A 7,142-nucleotide genomic window follows, 5' to 3' on the forward strand; every position below is an offset into this window, starting at 1 on the left:
CTTGTTGGACATGGTTCACTCAATTATGAGCTTTGCTGAGTTACCTGATTCTTTTTGGGGACATGTATTAGAGACTGCTGTTTATATTTTGAATAACGTTCCCTTTAAAAGTCTTTCATAAACACCTTACAAGCTATGGAAAGGGCGTAAAGATAGTTTATGTCACTTTAGGATTTGGAGATGCCCGACACACGTGTTGGTGCAAAATCCTAAAAAATTGGAACGTCGTTCAAAACTAAGCCTATTTGTAGGTTATCCAAAAGAAACAAAAGGTGGTCTATTTTACGATCCTCAAGAGAATAAGGTATTTGTATCGATAAATTCCACATTTTTAGAGGAAGACCATATAAGAAGTCATCAACCTCGCAGTAGACTAGTATTGAATGAAATTTCCAAAGACGCTACAGATAGAACTAGTTCATCTACTAAAGTATTAGATAAAACTAGTATATCTGGTAAATCACATCCTTTTCAAGAGTTGAGAATGCCTCAACGTAGTGGGAGGGTTATTCATCAGCCTGACCATTACTTGGGTTCAACAAAAACACAAGTTGTCATACCCGATGACGGCATAGAGGATCCCTCGACCTATAAACAGGCGATAAAAGATGTGGATCGTGATCAGTGGGTCAAAGCCATTGACCTCGAAATGGAGTCTATATACTTCAATTTTGTCTGGAAACTTGTAGATCAACCAAATGATGTAAAACCAATTGGTTGTAAGTGGATCTACAAGAGAAAATGAGACCAAGCCAGTAAAGTACAGACTTTTAAGGCTCGACTTGTGGCAGAGGGTTATACCCAGAGAGAAGGAGTGGACTATGAAGAAACTTTCTCTCCCGTTGTCATGCTTAAGTCGATTAGAATACTCTTATCCATTGCCACCTTCTATGACTATGAAATTTGGCAGATGGATGTCAAGACAACCTTTTTAAACGGCGATCTTGAAGAGAGTATTTGTATGGCTCAACTAGAGGGATTTATTGCACAAGGTCAAGAACAAAAGATTTGTAAGCTTCAAAAATCCATTTATGGGTTAAAACAAGCTTCTAGATCTTGGAATATAAGATTTAATACTGCGATCAAATCTTATGGCTTTAAACAGAATGTTGACGAGCCTTATGTTTACAAGAAGATCGTCAATTCTACTATAGCGTTCTTAGTTTTATATGTTGACGATATTCTACTCATTGAGAATAAAGTAGGTTACCTAGCTGACACCAATAAATGGCTAGCAACGCAGTTCCGAATGAAATATTTGGGAAATACGCAGTATGTTCTCGGGATTCAAATTATTCGAAACCGTAAGAACAAAACACTAGCCATGTCTCAAGCAACTTATATAGATAAAATGTTGTCTATATATAAGACGTAGAATTCCAAAAGAGGTTTGTTATCTTACAGATATGGAATTCATTTTTCAAAGGATCAATGTCCTAAGACACCTCAAGAGGTTGAGGATATGAGATGCATTCCCTATGCTTCCGCAGTAGGAAGCATGATGTATACTAGACCTGACATATGCTACGCAGTAGGGATAGTCAGTAGGTATCAGTCCAATCCTGGATATGATCATTGGACTATCGTTAAAAATATCCTCAATCATCTTAGGAGAACAAGGAACTACATGCTCGTGTATGGTACTAAGGATTTGATCCTTACTGGATACACTGACTCTGATTTTCAAACCGATAAAGATGCAAGAAAATCTACATCGGGATCAGTGTAGTAGTGTGGAGAAGTGTGAAACAAAACTGTATTGCGGACTCCACAATAGAAGCTAAATATGTAGCTGCTTGTGAAGCAGTAAAGGAAGTAGTATAGTTGAGGAAATTCTTGTCAGATTTGGAAGTCGTTCCAAATATGCATCTGCCTATCACCCTATATTGTGATAATAGTGGTGCAGTTGCAAATTCAAGAGAACCAAGAAGCCACAAGCGCGACAAGCATATTGAGCGAAAATACCATCTGATCCGTGAGATTGTAATCGTGGAGACGTTGTAGTAACCCAAATATCTTCTGAGCAAAACATTGTTGATCCTTTTACAAAGGCCCTCACGGCTAAAGTGTTTGAAGGTCACCTATAGAGTCTAGGTCTACGAAGTTTGTAAACTAGGACAAGTGGGAAAACTTTTGGGTATATGCCCTAGTTTATTGTATTCATATGTTTATTATACTCATATGTTTCTCACTTAAATTCAACATTGTGATACTCCACTAGGAGTTTTAGTCCAAATGGGAGTTTGTTGGATTTTATTCTAAATATCGTTTTATGTATAAAACTGACTATTTTGTTAATTGATGACCTAGGTAACTTAATCTTAATCCTGAGCTAACTATAAACTTCTGTTCACTCGAAATTATCCTTATATCTGCATAGGTGAGGGCAGCTCATCATCGCTGGCCCAATATACCTCCCATTTCAAGGGTAAGATCAGGTGGATAGCTGGGAACATAGGGTGCAAGACGGAATTCACTCCTACCCGTTATAGGGATAGTAGATAGGTTGTTCCCTTTAGTACTGAATCCAGGTCTTGAACAAGGGGTCTCATCCTCTCCTTGGCCCGAGAGGGGTTTGGTTTATAGGTTGGACCTTAAACCAATTGTTCATTAGATGATCAGTGGAACTTAAGGAACAAGATGTAGTCTCGGGGGTAAAACGATTTTTATGACCCAACCAAGATTACGAAAAACCTGTGAATGATTAGCTTACTAATCATGGTTATATCAAATGGACCTAAATATATCTATAGTGAGGGGAGTGCAACTACGGGACTATAGTGGAATGACCCGTTAGTTAATGAATGTTGATTAGCTCCGTCTAAAGAGTTTAACCAGCTAAACTCGGATCATTGGAGCCCATGATCTATAGGTCCATTAGGTTTCCATACTAGCTCATATGGAATAAACTTAGAACAGTGTGATAGAATAATTTGAATTGTTCGAATTAGGTGAAGAGAGAGAAACCGAAAAGTATATGTAATATAGTGGTCGGTTTTACAGTTTAGAGATATAGCTTTAATATTTAAATATGATTTAAATATCAAGAATATGAATACATTCATATTCGAAAGTTCGGAAATAATGGAAATGGTCAAAGATATAAAAATTCAAAGAGTTGACTTTTGACTTTGAAAAGTCAAAACTTTGATCGACCTTATATTCAAATGTGATTTGAATTTTGAGAAAATGAATGTGAATTCATGCTCGAGAGGTCAAAATTAGTCAATACGGAAAAAATCATAAAAAGTCAAAATTGGTAAAGTTTGACTTTGACCAAATGACTATTTTGCCCTTTGGCTAAAGTTAGTGGGAAAATTCAAACTTTTGTTGGATAATTCCACTAACAAAATAGTGGACTAGGTATTGGCTTATAGTGGAGACATTAAGCCCACTTAGATAGTGGATTCTAGGTGTTAGGTTTTTATGAATTGATTTCATGCAATTGTTGCATGGCCCTTTTCTATAAATATGGGCTTTTGAATTTGGATGAAAAACTTTTGAATTTTTGCCAATTTTAGTTTTCAAAATGTTGCTGGAAAAAATAAAAACTCAAACCACAAAATTCCATTTTCATATTCCATCTTTTTTCTCTCTCTCCGTTTTCTTCATCCATCGGGTCCCACAACCAGGTTCTAAGTCCAGAGAATATTAGGTCAACTCTATTGGTGGTCCGAAAGAGTTCTAGTCGAGATTCAACGAGGAAAAGCAGTTTTCGGGAGCTACAAAGGTTGTATCTTATCCTATTAATTTACTGTTTTTCCCTTTATTTGCATGCTAGTTTCCTTTTAATTAAAAGTAATTAGAATGTAATTAGGTCCTTTTTCCGCTGCGTATGTCTCGTGTTCCATCAAGCACTATGTCAGGCATCGTACATTGACAAGATGTTGCTCAAGTATTTGTTGCAGGACTTCAAGAGGGGCCTACTATCGTTCAGGCATGGAGTCACTTTGTCTAAGGAAATGTGTCCTAAGATGCCTCAAGAGGTTGAGGAAATGAGACGGGTCCCATTTGCGTCTGTCGTTGGCAATTTGATGTACACGATGCTCTGTACTCATCCAGACATCTGCTACGCTGTGGGTATAGTCAGTAAGTATCAGTCTAATCTAGGCCAGGGTCACTGAACCTCAGTGAAGAACATCCTAAGTATCTTCAGAGAACGAGGGACTATATGCTCATATATGGTTCAAGGGATTTGATCCTTACAGGACTTATTAAGGATCTCTAAGTGGATATCCAAGAGTTATGGAATATTTAACTATCTCATGGAAGATCTCTACACCTTTGCGTCAGGCCAAACATGTAGTGGTCTAAACTGGTCGATCCACATAAAAAACCATTAAAAGTTGGATGGAAAAACACTAACTTGATCAATTATAACAGTAAGTGGTGGTAGTGTAACCACTCGAGCAATAACTCAATGGTTCCAAGATTTAAAAAAGGGCAATAATGAGCACAACGTTAGTTACATTAGGCTAAAACCTATATATGCAAGGTGAATCTTTTGTCAAAGGTACACTAGAAACAATCCATACTACTCTTTACTGTCAAGTTATTCTTCTGTTGGGGTTGATGCCCTAAAGTCTCATGTCCTGTAGTTTATAAACAGTATATATGAACACCTGTGATTGTTAATATATGATATCTACTTCACATCTTGTTGTTTTGCTCATTTACGTGTTTTATTTGCTTTACCACATACCAATAAACATAAAATCCCTGGTTATCTGTATGTGACTCAAGCATGTATGTGGTGACATACAAGTGGATCATGTCTTGTGTGATAACCAAAATGGTCTGTAGTATATGGATATAGGAGGGAAACCTTATCCTGGTAATGCTACCCTCCCTTCCCGAAAGCGAAAGGAAGAACATGAAATTCTTTTTCCTTTCTTTCGCAGGGACCGGGAGATTTAAAAAAGGATCTTAGAGTGTATAGGGTTGGGCCAGGGACGCGGCCCGCTTTGTAGAATGGTCACAAGTATTGTGACTTGCCACAGATGATCTGATCCTGATCATTCGTGTTGGGGACATGCGAGCGGGGCCGTCCTATACAAAGAGTTTATATAAGACCTGACCACGAAGTGCTAATGTCTTGTTATATAACACCGTTCATGACAGAGACTTCACTTCATTAGGATGACCATAGGTAACATACCTCAATCTTGAGTGAGTTAGGAACTTCTGCCATTGAGGGCGATCCTTTGATTTGTATGGGTACGAGTGGCTATGTTGTCGATTCAAACCTACCATTTTGGGGATACGTCTGATTTGGGAGCTGAGAACTCAACTACACAAGATGGAATTCACTTCTTCCCCGAGGCAGGGGTAAGTAGATAAATGGCTCCCTTAAGGGCTGATTCCGAGGCTTGAATGATGTGGCGTCACACACCTTCTCTTGGCCCGAAAGGTGTTCACACATAGTTGGACTATGTTGTATTGTTCATTAGAGGAATCAATGGTACTTAAGGAGTGAGATGTAACTACAGGGGCAAAACGGTAAATTTGCCCAGCTGTACTTACGAGCATCTGTGAAGGGTCATCGTACTCATGATTGGTTATATCCAATAGACACAGAAATATATTTGTGGAAAGAAGAGTTCAGTTGTTGGTCTTTAGTGAAATCACTGACAGTTAACGGATGGTGAATCTCGTGGCTAAAGGGTTTAGTTAGCCATTCACGTACTGTTGAAGCTTCGAGCCACAGGTCCATTAAGGTCATCTGGGTAGCTTGATAAAGTCGAGAACTAGTGTTTGGGTTAATTTGAAATGTTCAAATTGACAAGAGAAAGTTCAATTATATATGATATAATTGGCTAAATGTTATGAGATACATTATTTTGGAGGAAATTAGATATAAATATGATTTATATCTAGTAGAGGAAAAATACTATAGTAGATATATGATATCAAACTATAGGATATAAATATAATATGATTATATTTATTAATTAAATTAATTGATTAATTATTTAATAATTAACCAATTAAACGTTTGAACGTGGGAACGTAGGCCACAAAGGTTAAGGTAACCAGCGGGTTGAAGTATGAAAATGGTTTTCATTTTGAGTTTTTAATTGATTGGTGCATTCGATATCCCGCGCCACAAAAGAAACTGTGAAAGAGCAATCGCCGAGAGCCTATACGATAGAATCTTATTCGTTTAAACGATCGTCTAGTTCACGCATTCCCTAAACGATCGTATACCAATTTCTAAACGATCGTCCAGTTTTTCCTAAACGATCGTGTAGCTCTACTATACAATAAGCGTCTCTGCTATACGATAGCAGAGTTCTTCTCGTGTGCGCTTATCGTCTACACGAATCTTCTCCTCCGTCTTCTACCAAACTCATCAGAGCCCACTTTTTGGGTGTTTGATGCCGAGGATACTCGAGTTTCCCTTGTGGTGGTGTTGTCCCTGCGACCTTTATTCGTGTACATTCGGATCGTGCAGTAACAGTTGAGAGACTCGCTGGGTGCTGGTTGATCGGTGGGAGTTTTCCGCTGCTGTGGGTTAAAACAAACGAAGACCGTCTTCCTCTGCTATGAACCCCTTTCTCTATATTTTATCGTATTCTGAGCATGCTATTGATGAGTTTAATATGCATAACTGTTAGTATAGAATGTACATTGTTTATATTCCGGTCACTGTGAAATCGAAGCGATCTGAACCCGCTCATGGAACTCTCGGTATGAGATCCTTCATCATCAACCCATTAATAACTTGAGCATTAAAGTGGCAATGGCCTGACACCACTCGAGTTTAATTTCTTTGTTTTGTAGGGTACACTCACATTATTTTCTCTAAATATAAATTTACAGTTGATCCATTTTTTTAATATCTACAACCATTCTCCATTTGTAATAAAAATACGGTTAGCATTCAACTAACATTGCTGTTGGGATGATTTTTGAGAGCGTTAAAATTAATTAGTAACAATCTTAACTGTTTTGAGTGTTTTTATAAGGTTGATTGCGAATAAATTTATTAAAGTCACTTTTTAAAACAAATATTAATTCTCACATTTCTTAAAATTCAGTTTCTTACTAGGTAACTTTTTGTAGAGTCGATATTTACTTCCTATCAAGGTTTAAAATTGGCACAAAAGAATTAATAAAAGTAAAACGGGGAAGTTTTGGAT

Source organism: Benincasa hispida, chromosome 11, assembly GCF_027475165.1.
Source record: "Benincasa hispida cultivar pf3 chromosome 11, pf3_genome.v1.1, whole genome shotgun sequence".
NCBI lineage: Eukaryota > Viridiplantae > Streptophyta > Magnoliopsida > Cucurbitales > Cucurbitaceae > Benincasa > Benincasa hispida.